This window comes from Panicum virgatum, chromosome 3N, assembly GCF_016808335.1.
Source record: "Panicum virgatum strain AP13 chromosome 3N, P.virgatum_v5, whole genome shotgun sequence".
Lineage (NCBI taxonomy): Eukaryota > Viridiplantae > Streptophyta > Magnoliopsida > Poales > Poaceae > Panicum > Panicum virgatum.
The window spans coordinates 31925532-31944411 of record NC_053147.1 but is presented as its reverse complement, the minus strand read 5'-3'; the positions used below and the strand labels follow the sequence as shown (position 1 = coordinate 31944411).

Below are 18880 nucleotides of genomic sequence, written 5' to 3'. Positions count from 1 at the left end.
ATCTAGAATGGTTAGTTGAACTAGAACCTGCAATTAAGGATCTCCTCTTACTGCTTTTCGGCAAACCAAACCCCTCAAGCCAAAAGCCTTGCATGTCTAGATAAAGGGCTAAGTATACCCTTAGTCGGGTAAGCCTTGCTGAGTATTAGTATACTCAGCCTTACTTGTGACTTTGTTTTTCAGGTGGTACATCTGAGGTTGTGGCTGACGTCATGTACGGGCTTCATCGTGACGTCTAGTTTCGACGCTAGACTATCGTTCGTTTTTCGTCAAACTTGAATTCTGTTGTCTTTTATAAATTCAAACTTGGTTTGTAATATTAATTCAATTTCATACGCTGTGTTGTAAAATTTGTGGAACGTTGCATTCTCTGGACTGCTTTGTCGATCCTGTTCAAGTGGTTTAATCGGGATTTTACCCGACAGCACTGCCGGATTACTCCGTTTTAAGTGCGTGTTAACCCTGATTGTCGTTTTGATGATGGTTAGCGCACTTAAGCCGGATTAATTTAGGCGGGGCTGCCACAGCTGGTATCAGAGCTGCAAAGCATACTTCGAAGAGTATAATAAACCTTAAAACCTATTTTCTTAAAACTTGACCACAAAAATCGCAATTGCAAATACGTTGGTCCGTTAAGGATTGTGCATAGTTCGTAAAGCCCTAGGGGAAATTATGGGAATTTTTGCCAGGTGGCTATCTATTTATGGTTTATTTATATCTGACTTCCAGTACTTATTATTTATGTCAAACCTTACTTTTGTGCACAATCAACCCTTAAATTCTGTAACGACGTACCTACGCTAAGGTAAGAAGGTAAGGATCCTCAGTCAGCTGAGAGAGTCTGACCTTCCCGTCGGTGATGCGAGCCGAACGTTGCCCTCAAGCAATGGCATACTTGAGGTGCTGCCAATATATCAACTATCGGTTGACTATATTGGGAGTAAAGTATACTCAGTCAGCTGAGGGAGACTGACCTTCCCGTCGGTGATGCGAACCGAACGCTGTGCTCAAGCAGTGGCCTACTTGAGCTGCTGCCAATATACCGACCATTAGTCGATTATATTGGGAGTAAAGGAACTTGTGAATACGCTATTTTGATGGCGTATGTTAACGTTGGCCATACGGCGGAAAAATTGTATGGCTGCCGTTTCTATAGTGAACGGTAATGTATGGGTGAATATGTGGGCAACTGCATATGCGTTACCCATGTGGCGTAGGACACATGGGGGCCGTTCGTGAGTGCTGGCATGAAGGGTCCAGTCGTGAATATTTATATATATTTATGTTGTTCATTTCCTGCAGGTACGCTAACCCCGATTTCGATAGGTTAAGAACGAATAGAATTCGGTTAAATATATACAGGGAGAGACGTAAATTGTGCCAATCCACCGGCGCTAACCCCGCAAGTCCAAAGCTATTTGGCAGTTGTTTTGTTTTGTGAGGACGTATAGGACGTGCATGTATCATATCATATCAGGTTTGATTTGAAAATTGGTTAATGGCAAACAATGTTATGTTTCTTATCAAATTTCCTTGTGTGGTTCCTGCTTGTTAACTCACCAAAACTTTCTAACATGCCATGGGTTAATAATATCAATTTAGGTGCCTACCTGTGATCTGCACTAGAAAATGAAATGTCTTTATGCATGAGCATCTTTCCATACCCATGCATTTAACCATCCGACAATAGCAATTTAGTATCATTGTTAGATCATGTGCATTTTGGTAAAGAGAAAAATAGACTAGCTGTTTATAAGCATTTCTGATCTCCTATTCTATCCTCCGTATCTAGATGCGATATCCTTGATTTTGTAATTATTTTCTTTTGCAATGGGTCCATGAGCGACAAACTAAGGTTCCACGATACAACCAAGGACCTCGTGTATCTATCTATTTTGTTTTGGTGCATGTGGGCTTGTACTTGGACGGTCATCTGGTACCATGACAACCAGTACACCTCTGCTTGTGCTGAACAATGGAGGTTGCACGATTTTGTCATTGGCGGCGCATTGGTATCTTTGATTTATGTGAATGAGACCCTACTGCATTGATCTTCACACCTCTATTCCACCTCCGCATTGCATCCTCATGAGAGCTCCAAGTTTTTGTATGTGATCCATTTTGTTATCCTATATCAATTCTAATGTACCACTTCATCGGAATCTCGGGACAAGATTCTTTTTAAGGGGGGGTAGGGTGTGACATCCCAGAGTTTTAAAATGCTAAGCAAGCAATATTAAATTTGATATCATGCATAATCAACCAAGAGAATGGAATCGAATACATTTATGTGTGCATGCATGTGTATGTGTATATGTGCATAGTTCGGAAACCTTAAATAATTTTTAATCCAATGCAAGTATGCATATAATTTTGAGTTGGCATGTCACTAATATCACGATAAATCAAAGTCTAGTTGAAGTCAAAGTGAGAAAGTGAAGTTTCGCACATGAAATGACGAATCATTTGAATCAAGGTTTTAAAAGTTTTAAGTGTATTCTTTTCAAGTTTTAAACAAATATTCTTAGAGAATAATTTCAAAAACATAGCTCAAACAAAATTTTGCCCAAAATCAAAGTTGTAGCATTTTTTATGTGAAACAACTTTCATGTGCAAATATTTTCGAGTTTCGATACAAAAGTTGAAGAAAATTTGAATTTCAAATTCGAACCGACAAATAGCGTACATTCGTCGGGATTTCAAATTAACTTTTGAACGGAGTCTCAAACCAATTGGTGCCTGAAACGAAAAGTGTAGAATTCAAAATCCTCTACAAATTTCATATTCAAAGTTTCTCAGGTTTCAAAAAGAATCTTTGAGAAAAATTCGAATTTTGGATCAAACCTTTAATTCTCTCTCTTCTCTCTGCTCTCTCCCCTCCCCTGTCCAGCGCCGACCGTGTGCGAGGCCGCCGGCCACGCGCCGTCCGCCCGGCCAGGCCACCTCCCCGGCACTGGGTTCGCCCAACCCGGCCCCCTCCAACCTGTTCGACCTCGCCACGCGGCACTGCCCCCTTGCGCGCACGTCGAGAATGAACGCCGAGGCTCCACGGCGACGCCGTGCCGAGCCGGCCGACCGCCCCTCGCTTCTTCTAGCGCCCTTGACTCGCCTAGACCATTCCCGCAAGCTCCACGACGTCCTCACCCGTCCCTCCTTCCTACCTGAGCGCGAGCGCCACGCCCCGCGAGCCTCTGTTGCCAGGAACGGCCGCCGCCGCCACCATGGCCACCGCCGCCCCCTAGCACGCCGCGGAGCTCACCCCTCCACCCATCCTCGTGCCCAACATCACCCGCAGCTAGCTTCCTTGCCTCTCACCGGTGCTCCCCGACCTGCTCGAAGCCGCCCCGGGCCACCGGACCACCGCCGCCGCCGCCACCCCTGTTCCGCTGAGGAGCCTCCTCAGGCCGCCCCGCGCCCAACCAAGGCCACCACTAGGTTCCTCTCGCCGCCCTCTTGCTTTTCCCCATGTTCCCCCTCGCCGTCGGCCGCCGCAGGCACCGGAATCGGGCTAACCGCCGCCTCCCCTGCTCCCATATCCGGCCAGGGGCCTATCCGCGAGAAGAAAACTTCTTCCAGGGGCCCCGGCGCAAAAAGTTCTTTCTTATTCTTTTGTTTTCCAAAACAGCAAATTTTGAAAATGCTTAGAAATTCGTAGAAAAATCAGAAAAATGTAAATCCAAATGTTTTGGAATCCTTGAAACAAGATCTACAACTTTCATTACATACACATGTTTATTTTCTGTCTGTATTTTAATCTAGGAAAAAGATTAGATTTCAAAAGCTATAATTGTTCTAGGAGTTCTACTTAGAATCTTTAGGTGATTTTTGGTTGGTAGGTAATACATGGCATGCTTAGTGTTGTGTAAAAATTTGAGCACCAGTTGACCTTTGTAACTAGATGAAACCCTAATCTTGGCTAGATCTAGTAAAATATTTTGCTTTTTATTTCTGGATGTTCTGACTTAGATATGTGTATGAAACTTGTTCTGTGTATTTCCAATACCAAATAAGCACCACTTTCCAAGTTTCAATATTTTTAGATTTGTGTAGCAATTTCTTTGATTTAATGTTTGTTTAGTAGATATTAATTATGATAAATAGTTTATGTTGATAATAAATCATGAAAATATTTCTAAGTGTTCATTTTGAATAGTTTAGCATGTCCATGGAGTTTTAGCCCCAGTTCATGACTAGAACAGGATCTAAAAATTAATCTTGTTAAACTGATGTATGTTTTGTTTATTTTCTCCTATTTATTTGTTTGGATAATAAATCCTGAAAATTCACAGTAGCTAATTCATCCCTATTTAGACCTACTGTTAAAGTTTGAGATTTTTTTATACTCTGGTATAACCTGTATAATTCAATCTTGTTCTAGGAATTGTTTGACTACATGAGTTGTTCTAGATAATTGGCTACAAGATTTAGGATGAGTTTTGCAGGATAGCTAGTCCTGTTTGCTTTCTGTTAGTAGTAATTTTTTGTTGAATTTAATTCTGTATGTGTGATGAGTTGTTAAATTATTAACCAACCATGATTTAATTGCTATAGGAAGTTACTCCCACTTGTTTAGGAGATTAGTATAGCTTTCTTGAGCTATTGATCATGATGTCTTGTTTAGTTAGATATGTTGAGTTGCTACTCTATAAAAAATTGCCCAGTAAAAGATGAATGAAAGTGTTTCACAACTTCGGGTTTTGTTTGCGTTACACCGTTATTGTGAAATAATTCATAAATTCCTACCATCACAACGACTTACTCATGTGCATTGCATCTCATATAGATACTACTACTCTCACTGACGGAACTTACGAGCTGGTGCCCGAGTCCGAGAGTGAGCAGCGCGAAGCTCAAGTTAATCTAACTGAAGCTGCGCAAGACCCGAACCCGATTTCGGAAGAGCCCAGATCCAGCTACGCCCAGGAAGGCAAGCCCCGGAGCATTTCCTATTATTGTAAACTTATGCAACTTATTATTGTTCTATCCACTTGTGCATCTAAGTTACAGGAGTTGATTGGAACCTTAGTGGCATGATCCTAGGTACCTATGCTTGAACACTAGTTTGTGTAGGTCGCTAGTTGGCTATGCTAATTGTTCGGTAGAAGTCGAGTGATTTCCTGTCACTCGCGAGAATTATAGGAGTTGGTTGTTTAATACCTGCTGTAACTTTAAGGCTTACGGGCGGGGCTGTGGTACTTGTGATGCCCCGTCTGTTTAGTGAAATTTGATAAGGCCGCAGTGTGTGGTAGTGGTGGTTAAGCGTTTGAACGTACTAGACACATGCCGAGAATATGGTAATCGGTAAGCTTAAGTACCTGATTGGACCGGCAAGTGGACTTTACTTTCACCTTCTTTGAATGTCGTTTCTCATGCGCGCACATGCGGGTGCAGAGTCGTCGTACTCTGTAGTCGAGGACGGTGACCCTGATCCACAACCCGGGAAGAAAGGGGAAATGTTGCACGTGTGACTCTGCGAGTAACCACGTGGCGTGTGTTTAGGTCTGCCTTGCAAGGTTAACAAATTCGATTCGAATCGTCCGCTTCTCACGGTTTGGGACTGCTTAACCCTTCTGCTACATAGAGTAAGAAGTGAAATTTGATGATGGTGATGAATATGTTTGATTGATGAAAGATAAGTTTTGTTCACCATGTATGTTTTTGGATAGATGCTCATCTAGAATGGTTAGTTGAACTAGAACCTGCAATTAAGGATCTACTCTTACTGCTTTTCGGCAAACCAAACCCCTCAAGCCAAAAGCCTTGCATGTCTAGATAAAGGGCTAAGTATACCCTTAGTCGGGTAAGCCTTGCTGAGTATTAGTATACTCAGCCTTGCTTGTGGCTTTGTTTTTCAGGTGGTACATCTGAGGTTGTGGCTGACGTCATGTACGGGCTTCATCGTGACGTCTAGTTTCGACGCTAGACTATCGTTCGTTTTTCGTCAAACTTGAATTCTGTTGTCTTTTATAAATTCAAACTTGGTTTGTAATATTAATTCAATTTCATACGCTGTGTTGTAAAATTTGTGGAACGTTGCATTCTCTGGACTGCTTTGTCGATCCTGTTCAAGTGGTTTAATCGGGATTTTACCCGACAGCACTGCCGGATTACTCCGTTTTAAGTGCGTGTTAACCCTGATTGTCGTTTTGATGATGGTTAGCGCACTTAAGCCGGATTAATTTAGGCGGGGCTGCCACACATCCCCATGTCGTCGGCGAGCTCCTCGAAGGCCCACCAGTCTTCGCTGCCCAGTGGGAAGTGGACCGGATCGACCTGTAGGAGATCATGACCTGTCTCGAACTGGGCCGTGGCGAGGGCTACAGCGGCGCCACGGCGAACCCCATGTCCGGTGACCTCCCGGATGAGGTTGGGGATGTCCTGCAGACGGGCGGCGACAGTGTCGCCGCGCGCGTTCACCGACTCGGTAGCGGTGGCTGCTGCGGCGTGGAGGGTTTGGACCTGCGACTCCAGGACTGAAGCAAGATGTCAGAAAAGGAGTTGGAAAAATAGGAGAGAGCAATGCTTCGGAAAGGGCAACTTACAAGCGACCCTGGAGTCGGCGGCGGTGAGCTGGGCCTGGAGGATTGCCCGATCGTATTGCGCCGCCTCCAGTTCGGCGGCAAGGAACTGACACCAGATAGTCTCCTGGGAATAATTCTGCCGAGCTTCATCCTTCTCGCGAAGGAGCTGACGAATGTACTCCTTGGTGCTCTCAGGAACACCAGAAAAAAGGAGGTCCCTCCGAGTTGGAGGAACCAGAAGAGGCATCGTCACTTTACAGAAAAGAGGCAAAGAAATTAGAGATCGAAGTTGAACAAAAGCATGGCAATCCGAAGATGGGAGAAAGAGGGGCTTACTCCACGCGGCGACGGATCGCCGGTGGGGCATTGGAGGGACCCTCATCGGGGCGCTTGGAGCCTGCCATTGCTACAGGAAGACCTAGGGTTTTTGCTGAAGAAAGAAGAGAGGAGGCTCTGTAGCTAATGGACACTTGTTGCCGATACAAGGACGGAAGGTGATATTTATGGCCCAATCTGGGTAAGTGAAAAGATGAAAGGTGAATCGGCGCGTTGGGTTTGTGCGGACGTAAGGTGAAAGGCCAGGGGCAAAGAAGAGTTTTACCCGATCGTATGGGGTAAGCCGTATGCATGGGGTACGAGGAATGTCTTTAAATGGTGGTTGGAGTAGTTTCGGAACAAAATAAATTATTCTGAAACTGGGGGGCATGTGTTGACACCGTTTTTTGACACGTGTCAAATAAGGTGATTTTGTGAAGAGAATGTGGCCGATTTTGAAGAAACCAAAAGATGCACAGTGTTGGAATCGGCCGATGGAGTTCGTCCGATGGACCAGAGGAATATGCCGTGAAGATGCTGATTTGTCCATTCTGGTGTTCGGCCGATGGATAGTTGCCGATGAAGTCAAGGAAGGGGGAGAGAATCCGGACTCTACGAGAATCTTGATGATTCGGTTGTAATATTTAAAGTAGTTTATCTTTAGATAGTCTTTTCTTTCAAGTCAAGTAATATTCGCCGTAATCGGCTAGGACTTGACAGCGCTAGGCTATAAATATGGGTTGTAAGGGACCGGAAAAACTTGATACACATCCAATACAACAAACTTTACAATTCCTTTGTACTTTTTCGGCGACTTCGCATTTTCTCTTTTTTCGACGAGTTCTTTCAATTTGATCAAGGACGCCTCACATTCGAGCGACTTGATTTGCTGGTGAGTTTTCGTTTTACCGAGTATATTTAAGCTTTAGCTACCAGGCGCATCACTGAGGCTTCGTTCAAATTTATTCAAAAGTTATCGAGTTTATCTAGGCTTTGACTTCCGGGCGCATCGCTGTCGTCTCGTCTAGATTTATTCACCAATTATCGATATCGGCTAGATTTGTAGGTTTTCCTATACTTTTTGGCCATTATCACATCTAAAAACATACTAGATCAGCTTTAGGTTTTGGAGTAACACTTTTGTTATCTCAAGAGCCGGTTTAGATCTGTTTTTAGCTTCACATCATCTGAGTTACACATTCGTACCTTAGATCTTGTCATACATGCACGATCGGCTATTCAAAGCCGGTTTTATCGTTTAGTGTATCGGCTGATCCTGACGATACGCTCGTTTACTACGCGCTTGCATTTAATATCTTTTTGTCGCCTATAGTATCGGCAAAGCTTGCCGATACGCCCATCTGAGAGATATTCGGAATTCCAGCCGATATGCTCTCGAATTTGACTTTGTTTTTTCCCTTATCAATTTCAGGTCAAATTGACTGGCACGTTTGGTTGACTTTCCGTGACTCGGCGAACACTTGCCCTCGGATTCCAGTGTGTTGATTTTTGCATCAACACCTCCATGATGACTTCATGATGAGTGTTCATGATAAATTATCCTAAAGTGAAGAAAAAAAAGACTCTCTTTGATCAATTCATCACAAAAATGAATGACTAATTGGAAGATAAAGGCTATGAATCCAATGGAGTGCTAGCCACAAACCTAGCACAAGTTGGTGCACTCAAACAACAACAAAAAAAAGAAGCCCCCGTGATGAGAAATGATCTGAAAATGGAGAAAAAAGCTCTCCATGATTTATTCATCACGAAATGCAACATAATCCAAAGAAATGGGTAGAAAGCCAATGGATTGATGTCTACTAACCTTAGAACAAGTTGGTAGAGCCAATACATAAAGAATGACGAGGTTTCATGAAACTTTCGGCAAAATCCGGCCGCAATAATGGAGGAGAGAGGTGTGGCCGTTGGGTTAGAGAAGAAAGGTGGTGGGAGAAAGAAGGCGTTGGGGTTTATTACTGTACAGGCTCATCACAGCCGGTTTGTGGTACGAACCAACGGTGATGCATTCGCATAGCATCACCAACAGTTCGTAACACAAATCGGCGGTGATAGGGAGAATCACCGCCGGTTCCAACAGCCACTACGGCCACCTACTCTAGAATCGGCGGTGATGCCTCATCACCGCCGGTTCGTGTTGAACCGGTGGTGATATCGCGTTTGCAACGACCAGTTCTCTAGTAATGTTTGTAATCGTTCCCTATCTTGATCTGTCTCCTCTCGCTCGGAATCGAGCGCTGTCGATCGATGAGGGGCCGATGCGTTTTCGTCATCCATGCGTGCGTCGTCCTCGCCGACGACGGCCGTCCCAACTCCCAAGCGCAGCAACGGGCACCGAGTTCTGGAAGGACGAAGCTTCGGCCGCCAGCGTCCACCGAGGATTCATTCTTACATGGTTTAGGAAGAAGACATAGAAGAGGTGGTCCAGTTAGCTTAAGCAGCTATCAAGGAGACAAGGAGTACTGGTAATGACGTGATGTGTCCGGCCGATTCGAAATAGTTTACTACAAAGCGACGCTGCCATCAGCGAAAGGTCGTCGTCTGCACAGTTGATACAAGAGTAGCATTAGCATCACATGGTGGAAGCTGTCACCAACTGCAGGAAAAGGAGGGCGAGCCAAAATGGGCGGAGAGAGAGAGAGGTCAAAAGCAAAGGAAATGTCCACGAGGGCCGGGACAAGGGCGCCCGGAGCCCAGAGGTGATGTAACAAACTCTGTAACCGTAGACCACAGAAGCTGATGGCAACCAAACCAACAATGCAATGCCCGTATTGCGGTGGGATCATATGGGGCCAAGGTATAGTCGACAACTGCATGGTCTCGTGATCAACAAGCACAAATGTGCAGTGGTGCTGTTGGATTATAAGAGTAAATTTGCAGAACGCTTATATACTCTCCCTCTGTCGCTGTGGTCGTAGGTCGACTGCCCGAATAATTCACACTTGACCAACACTTATAGTAATCTAATAACAATATAAGTTATGTATTATTGGATTCGTACGGGAAAATACTTCTTACTTATTATGAACATAAAACTATTAGTAAAACATTATAAGAATATTCACAATAAAATTTAATCTTTAGTGATCAAAAGTACTCATAGGAGTCGGTGAAATCACAGGATAAGTGCATGTGATTTTGTCAATTGATGTAGTATCTTATTAGCACGGCAGGAAGCTCGGCAGCATTTTGTCAATTGGTTTAGCCCCTTGAAAGAAGCAAGACATGTCTTTATAATAAAATTTTGGTCACTGAAAATTTAGTTGTTTGAGTTCTTAGTTTGGTTTTCGATCTTGGTCAAATCAACTGAAATCAAAGGATAAGTGCATTCAATATAGCATTTTAGTCTCACGAAGAGTTGCAAAAGTTGAAGAATGTCAAATTCGCAAGCTGGTTGATCAGTAGAGCTAGTATAGCAATTGTTAATCTTACAATTGGCAAGTGAAGGATCAAATTTCTATAGTTAAGAGCATGGTTTTAAATAGCGAGCTAAGGGGTTTAGCGGCTAGACTCAAAAACCAGCTAATAGCGGGCTATAGCGGCTAAATTACACATGAGTTCAAATAGCAGTACCATGTCTCAAGTAGCTATAGCGGGCTATAGCAGAAGAGAGATTTAAAACCTTGGTTAAGAGTGAAGAAGGCTTGAGGCTACAATGATGGGATCGCCTGAAAAGGCACCTGAAACAAGAACCATGTCCATGTGTGATTGATGTCGTAGCAAACCGGTCGTTCGTATTGCGTCATTAGGCTGACGGCAGCACACCTGTATCATTGCGGGCACACTCAGACTCCCAATGATGCTTAATTTCTTAATGCGGGCTCCTTCAATTTTGATGCTAACCAAACTGTGCATTTTGAACTTGTGCAAGGCAAGCTAGGTGTAGCGTTAAAGGTGGAAGGAAGTTACCTTTTTCTTCATGAATTTGACATCATCAAAATAAAATTTAATCGCTGACCCAAATCTGGTCATATTTTAATTTGTAATTTTGTATGTTCAGACCCCTCGCGAGTCGCGCATCATGCTGCACGAGCCTGCCCGGCCTCTAGTAAATCCACTCAATGGCGTTCTCCGCAGCAGCTAGCCGCAGCAGCGACCAACAACACAACTCCCATCACGACACCTGCACGACACGACGCTACAAAATTAAGGACATTCTTTGAGATAATCTTGCGGGCTCAAGAGAATCTTATACCAAACGTAGTGAGGGATCAGCTAGGATTAGAAGATCAGGAGGGCCAGAATTTAATTAGTGACCAAGTTAAATATTAGTGTCATGAGCAAGTTAAATATTAGTGAGTCATCTCCATCTCGAAAGCAGCTTCAATTATAGAAAAAGATGGTTCATGATTAGAATAAGTTAGCAACCACCTCCTATTATATGATATACAGCTGACGCAAACCACGCCGCCGTCAGCAGTGAGAGCAACAATGACGAGACTGCTAGCTGTTCCATTCCGTGTCGTCGTCGTCATCTCGTTAACAGATTCTGTGGGGGGCGTCCATGCTGTTCCCCGATGGATCGGAGGGCGGGCTCCGGAAGGTGGCTACTACTGATGACGGATCGATGTCAGGATCGTGTGAACCTGATGTGAAAACGAATGGAAAAGGACAGCGAATCAGAGGAGGAAACCAGCGGATTCAGGTGAACACCGAGAGAATGGTAGGAAACCAGCAGCTGTATTAACCGATCAGAGTATCCGAGATGAGCCTGATACAAATAAGGTCCCCAGGAAGACGACTTCTACAGCTAGCTAATTCTACCTAGGGTTTGCTTGTTCATCAGAATACCTACCTCTCTCACCAGATGTCGCAGCTTAAATAGTACAAGCTGAGATTATTACATTAACAGGAGATTACTAAAAGTAATACTGTTTATGGTCCGAAAAAGGGAACAGAGCACATGGTCAGCCTTGGATGCCGTTGTCGTCGGGTGAGGGCCGTCGGATGGGAGATCGGTGGTCTGAGCGAAGTCGACGAAACGTATACAGGCCACCGGCTTGTATCTTATGACGAAACTGAAGAACGATGGTCTGACGAAACTGAAGAAAAACGACACCTCTCCATCCCATTGCTGCCTGTCAACCGAGGATTGAGAAAGCAGAAATCGATAATTGAAGCAGTCTTATTTGAACGCTTGATTGCCTGTCAAAGAATCTTGTCATACATAGGTGGAGATCAGGACGAGATTCGCGGGACTACTTGTATTCGCCCCATGGAAAATCAAGCGCCGTGGCCTTTTCTCTGTGCTTTTTCTGCAGGTTCGTTAGGGGAAAAAAGGAACACTCAAATGCCAAATAGACATCTTATCTTTCTCTCTGTAATAACCATATAAGGTAGCAGCAGTGAGTACCATAACATGGTTGTTCAATCTCGCACCACGGTTTGTGCTGTTGTCGATGATATATGCATACGCGCCTAATTTGCTAGTGTTTTTTTTCAAGGAAACTTGTTCTATCAGTTACTCGCTATAGTAATTAGTTTTTGTGCTATGAGTTCGCTATTTTTTAGGGAAACTTTTTTTTTGCGTGGAAAAGGATTTTCTATTAACTGAGAGGTGCAGCTATATCACTGTCCACAACGTCCACAATACAAGATGGAATACCATCCCAGGACAGCACACTCTCAAGTGGACACGAGCACCCTACAGCTGCTAGAACATGAGCAGCTTTGTTATAGGATCTAGGAGCATACACAAACTCATAAGTTAGGAAGACAGGGGCGTCCTTGGACTCGTACAAGCTGTGCTACCGTACAGGCCCCCAATTTGAAGGGCCCCAAAATACGAAGCTGAAGCACCTCAGGCGGAGCGGTGCCAAAGGAGCCTTAAGAGCATGAAATCATCTTGTTATAATTTTGGGGTAGCCCTTACAAGAGATGGAAATTCTGATACTGCTGCTAGTGAACGGTATGTGGAGTTGAGGTTCCTTCAAGATTTCATTCCAAAAGATAACATGGGCCCAGTTGAAATTCTGAAACTTTTGAAGCGACATGATTGCTTTTCAAATGCAATTATTGCATATAGAGTTGTGTTGATTATTCCTGTGACTCTTGCATCAGCGGAACAAAGATTTTCAAAATTGAAGCTATTAAAGTTCTACTTACATTTTACAATGACACAAGAAAGGTTTAACGATTTGGCTATGATAGCACTTGAAAGTGATATGCTGGAGATGATTGATTATGAGCGCATCATTGAAGACTTTATTTCAAAGAATACCCAAAGAATAAAAATTTTCAAGTGAAAAAACAGGTACGATAATTTTTGAAATATCCCATTTATATGTACTATATTACATATATATCATATATGTCTGTTGTTATTTGTTACTATTATTTAATTTTACTAGGCCACTAAGATCTATCTTAATATTTCGCACCGGCTCCGGTTTGTCCGGGACGCCAAAGCTGTCCTTCACGAGTTGCTTCAGTTCATAGATAGCTCCCCCAGCAGATGCTATCCTCCTCGAGTTGCTTGTTTTTGAGGGAAACTATGAGTTCGCTAATTGTTCGATCTGTTCCCGACTCCCTTAACATTTCTATTCATACAACAAGGCTGGGGATGTGGGCCTTCTCCTCCCTTCTGCCTCATTTGTTGTGGCCATGTCAACCTTCTTGGGCTGTACGATTTGATTTCAAACCCATCACACATGGGTTCCTTGTCACTTTTGTTGGCCCGACCCAACCAAGAGCGCCAGACGCTCCACATACAGATCTGCGCCGTTAATGCCGCATCGCACGGCCACAAGCCTCACTCCGGGCAATAAAGCTCTCGCCCCGACCCAGCGCCGTCGTATTCCCTAGGGTTTAGCGCCGTCGCATTCCCTCCGCAGCGAGCTCGCCGCCGCCGCCGCCGCCGCCGCCGTCTTCGCCCGCTCCAGTGCGGACGAACCCTAGGCGCCTAGCAAGATGGTAAGATCCCGTTGGCCTCTGCGCTCTCTAGTTTGTTACGTCGGTTCTTTCTCTGATTTTTCGGGAAGGTTTTTCCCCCTTCGGGGTTCATTATATGGTCTGTTCTTGACAAGATTTTAAAAAACGCTAGACGCTAGGTGAACGCTAGCCTATGGTTTAGAGTTTTTTGTGATTAAACGTAGATTAAACGTCTTTTCTAATTAAACGACACTGTGATTAAACGCAACGCTAGGCCAAAGTTTACCGTTATTAAACGTAGATTAAACGTCTTTTCTAATTAAACGACACTGTGATTAAACGCAACACTAGGCCAAAGTTAGTTTAATCAAGATTAAACGTAGTTTTAAAACGTTTTTTAAAACAGGGGTTCTTGATTTGATTCAGCGAGTCGCATGGCAACCTTAGGAATATGTGCATTGTATTGTACTTTGCCTGCTATGGTTACTACGTGCGAGTTCTTGATTCGCTTGTTTGTTTAGTGCTTATGAGATCACGCGTTTGGCTCATAGATATGGCGTGTTGACCGATGATGCTTTCATTTTTGGTATAACTGTTTTAGGAAGTACCATAGTCAGTAAGATTTACAGATCGGATATCCCTTGCTGTACTAAACCACGCCTGCATAGATCTTGTGTGCAAGTGCAATGCTATTAATTTTCTCTCTCAATCAGGTTAATTGCCTTTTTTCGCACACTGCTCAATCTTATTAAGGCTTTTTAATTTTTTAAGTGAATCATACTACTATCCTACAGTATTGGTAATCTGTAAATGTAATCGGATTGTTTTATTCTTGAAACTAATGTTCTGGTCGAGGGGTGAAATTGGGTGTTTGGTTAGTCCACTAATCACTGCCAATTCTATAATGCATTCTGCTAAAGAGCAATCGGAATTGTGTTTCTCTTCGAAGATGTTCAAGGAGTATAAAACCATTTCAGTCTTTATTCCAAGTGCAGCATCTTATGCCCTTTTTTTTTAATTTCTGCATGTGCATGTTATCACCTTCAGCTAAACTGAACATCATTTTAGTGCTTGTAATGTTTATTAATTTTCTTATCGTTTTATACAGGCGAGGGGTTTGAAGAAACATCTGAAGAGGCTCAATGCTCCGAAGCATTGGATGCTTGACAAGCTTGGTGGAGCATTTGTATGTTTGTCTTAAATTTTTCAATCACTTACTGGTTACTGCTTCAGCTGTGCTCAGCTTGTTTTTTTTCCTGTTGAGTAGGCACCCAAGCCTTCATCTGGTCCCCACAAAGCAAGGGAGTGCTTGCCTTTGATCCTTATCCTCAGGAACAGGTTGAAGTATGCTCTGAAGTCTGAACTACCGTGAAGTTATTTCAATCTTGATGCAGCGTCAAGTTATGGTTGATGGCAAGGTCAGGACTGACAAGACATATCCATCTGGATTCATGGGTAAGATGCATGCCAGATCATAATTTTGGGTTCATGATTACAATGCTATGACCATTGCTAGCTCCAGATTCAATTATTAGTTACATTTTTCCTGCAGATGTTGTGTCGATTCCAAAGACTGGAGAGAATTTCCGCCTTCTCTATGACACCAAGGGACGCTTCCGTCTCCACAGTATCAGGGATGATGAGGCTAAGGTTTGTATTCATCACTGGCTCCGTAGTAGAAGTGGCTTTTGCATGCTTTTCAATCTGAAATTACCAAGGCCTTTTGTCCTGCTCCGTGGCTTGTCCCATGCGAGTGATGTGATTGTATGATTATTGTTGTTTCTTTAACTAGATAACTAAAGTAAGAAATCCAATTCACTTATTATATGTGAAATGAGTAGCTTCCCCAAAGCCTTTTGTTTGGTAGAGTCAATACCCATTTGTGTCCATGTAGTTTCCTCAGGTTTATTATTCTTGTTTTGACCACTGAAATATAGTTTTTTCCCATTGGTTTGCTTCAAAATTTTATCTAGGTTATCTAGACTTTACAGCTAAGCTTTGGACAGAAAGGTTTCTTCTTACATTGAGATCTTTTCATGTTTTGCAGTTCAAGCTTTGCAAGGTGCGGTCTGTGCAGTTTGGGCAGAAGGGCATCCGTTTCCTTAACACCTATGATGGGTGTACAATCCGCTATCCAGACCCTCTCATCAAGGCCAATGACACCATCAAGATTGACCTGGATACCAACAAGATTGTAGACTTCATCAAGTTTGATGTTGGTAATGTTGTGATGGTGACTGGTGGAAGGAACACTGGGCGTGTTGGGGTGATCAAGAGCAGGGAGAAGCACAAGGGCAGCTTTGAGACCATCCACGTTGAGGATTCACTTGGCCACCAGTTTGCCACCCGTATGGGGCAACGTGTTCACCATTGGCAAGGACAAGAAGCCGTGGGTATCTCTTCCCAAGGGGGCAAGGGCATCAAGCTCAGTATCATTGAGGAGGCGTGGAAGCGCAATGCTGAGGCATGATTTCTTACATGTTAGGCTACTGAAAAATCATTGCTGTAAGCAATATCAGAAGATGTAGACGTGCCCGCTGGACACAAGTGCTACCATGGGGCTGTTCTGAACAGTGAAGTATTGTGCTATTTTGAACACTGAAGTAGTTCATTCACAATTCTTTTTTGATACTTCGCTTTGTCATATGATTTCATTTCTTGAGCAAATGAGGCTACAATGTGTTTTGTTTTCTGAATCTCCAACCTGATCACGTTTCCCTCTCAAGTGGCTTTCAGTTATTAATAGCAGGGTTGTGCATAGCAAGTAAACCGCCCTTTGAGATATTGGAAATGACAAGCTCTAACTTTGATCACATAAGTTTTTTTTTAAAAAAAAGAAATTTAGAAATAATTTGCATAGTTACTTTTTTTAAATGTGTAAATGAGTTTGTTACCCAAACTATGTCGTCTGTGGACTCTGTTGCACGTACCATTGCATGGTCTTAGTGTAAAGCAATGGAATTCAGAGAGTTGGCAAGGCAAGACAATCATGCATGGTGCGCCTTTTCACCACCAGCAACCAAGTTTAAAACTAAAAATATGTGCACCAAATAATGCATTTAAAACTAAACATATGTACACCCAATAATGCATCGACAATAAAAGGCTCTTCAACGAGTCTGGACAGAATAATTCACAGCATTTTCCAATGCCGAACAATTATCATCTCTAGATCATTCTGTGACATTCTACGTTGATACTGAGCCGAAATCTCTGAACGGAGGGTGACATGGAAAATGCGGGAGAGGATGATCATTGAGGTTTCTCGCAACTGTTCTGGTCCCTGAACTCTGCTATCTTGCTTCTGATCATCTCTGCCACATGAGGGTGAACAAACATGTGTGTGGGATCAAGAATATGCACGATGAACCTCTCTGATGCAGGCATCGAAGCGTTCAGATTAACAATGAACTATGCCATGGGTACATCACTGCGAAAGAAGGAATAATAAGTGCATGAATTATACAGCAAAAAAGGAAAAGAAACAGCAAATTCACTTTTCTCAGGAGCTTACCAGGAGATGAACAGCCCCTTGATTGCATTAACCATTTTTTCTGTGCTATGCACGACAGAAAGCTACCTGCTTGGCAGGTGACATTAATGTCAGTTGTAGTGGCAACTGGCAAGTAAGAATTATGAAAACCTTTGCCCACAGATAACCTAACCCCACCAAAGGCACATGTGTCCTTTATAGTATGGTGTTTAAAGACAACAACCCTCCTTGAAACACAATTAAAGGAAGTTTGGAAGGATAGAGACTGAAGAACCAAATGCCTCAAAATATGGTCATCATACTATGAGATGATTATGAGGAGCTGTGATTTACAAAAAGGACCAACACCTGAACCAACCGTTCCTACTGGGTGGGACTTGGGAGTCCTGACACGATAGGCATTGGTAATTTTCAGAGAAACTGAAACATATGTAATATGACAAATTGCACATAAGTACAATGGAAAAATGGGAGTACATCTTATTCATCTTGACGCATTGATGCCAGCAGCATGTATACTTTGAGCAGCTAGGACCTCACAATGAAAACATGGACAATAGAAAAAAAAGGGGAAATTCCTTACCCTTTTTCCCCTTCTCGCTGTGTAAAGTGTGAAATCATCCCCATCTGTGCAGGGTTAAACTAGTGTTGGCATGGGTTTTCAGCTAAACATCCAACTTAATTGCTCAGAGAAGCAGGTCTCAATATTGGAACCGAGGATCGACGAATGATCACAGGAACACGAGATATGGCGACGAACGCCCCGGCCGCCGAACGGTCTGTATGTTGGCTTCTCTTATTCCACTCCTCAGACGGCCTGTATATTGGCTTCTCCAATTCCACTCCTAAAACCAAAATACACGAGTACTTATACACGCACGGCAGACCTCCAAGAGCACGAACTCCTTGTCCGGCCTCCACTCCACGATCCGCAAGACTCGCGCGTCTCCATGCGAGAGCCACTCGCTCCTCGGCACGACGCATGCAGCCACCTCCTTGCAGAGCGCCGTACGCAACTGACTCCTACACGCAGCATGCATCTCAACTGCATGCTCGCAGGCACTAACCAACTAACACACGCAACACACAAGACAAGATTATTGCTAACACTCAGAACCAGTAAGTCTTGTATCTTATAACTAGGGAAAAAATGCGTCCAGTTAGGGTTTCTTGCAAAGGAAATAAAGAAACCGTAGATTAGGATGGATTACGAATCGAATCCAGCCGTCGGAAGGGAACGTGTGACGGGATCTGGGTGCCTGCCCTTCTTCTCTTACTTGGGTGGAGCCAGAAGCACCACACCAGAGGTGGTTTGGCCTCCGCCGGCAGTCGCTGTTCAGTTCATCGGACTTCCGTGGACGGAAGGGGAAAAGGCTGCCGGCGGTGTCAACAAAATAACCGAGAGGAAGGAGAGGTGAGGAAGGGAAGCTGCGGCAGGTGGGCCGGCCATTTAGTGAGGCGTTGGACCAGATTTTGGCCCAATTCACCGCCAGAAGCCCAGAAGTTTCTTTTTTCCCCAAATTCATAAAGGTAAGGAAAAAGTTTTTTTTAAGAGAAAATTCCATATCTAGTATAAAAAAAGTTACTCTTCCTTATTTAGCATTCAAACTTCAAAACTTTCTTCAGTTAGTTTGAGAACGTAAGGGTGTCAACTCCAGAG

The 18880-nt window shown here is 43.6% G+C and overlaps 2 pseudogenes; one reads left to right on the top strand and one right to left on the bottom strand.

Moving 5' to 3' along the window:
* The first annotated feature begins 13612 nt into the window (after positions 1-13612).
* On the top strand, positions 13613-16417 carry LOC120665711 (annotated as a pseudogene).
* Positions 16418-16769: 352 nt separating this feature from the next.
* On the bottom strand, positions 16770-18589 carry LOC120665712 (annotated as a pseudogene).
* Between the last annotated feature and the right edge of the window lie 291 nt (positions 18590-18880).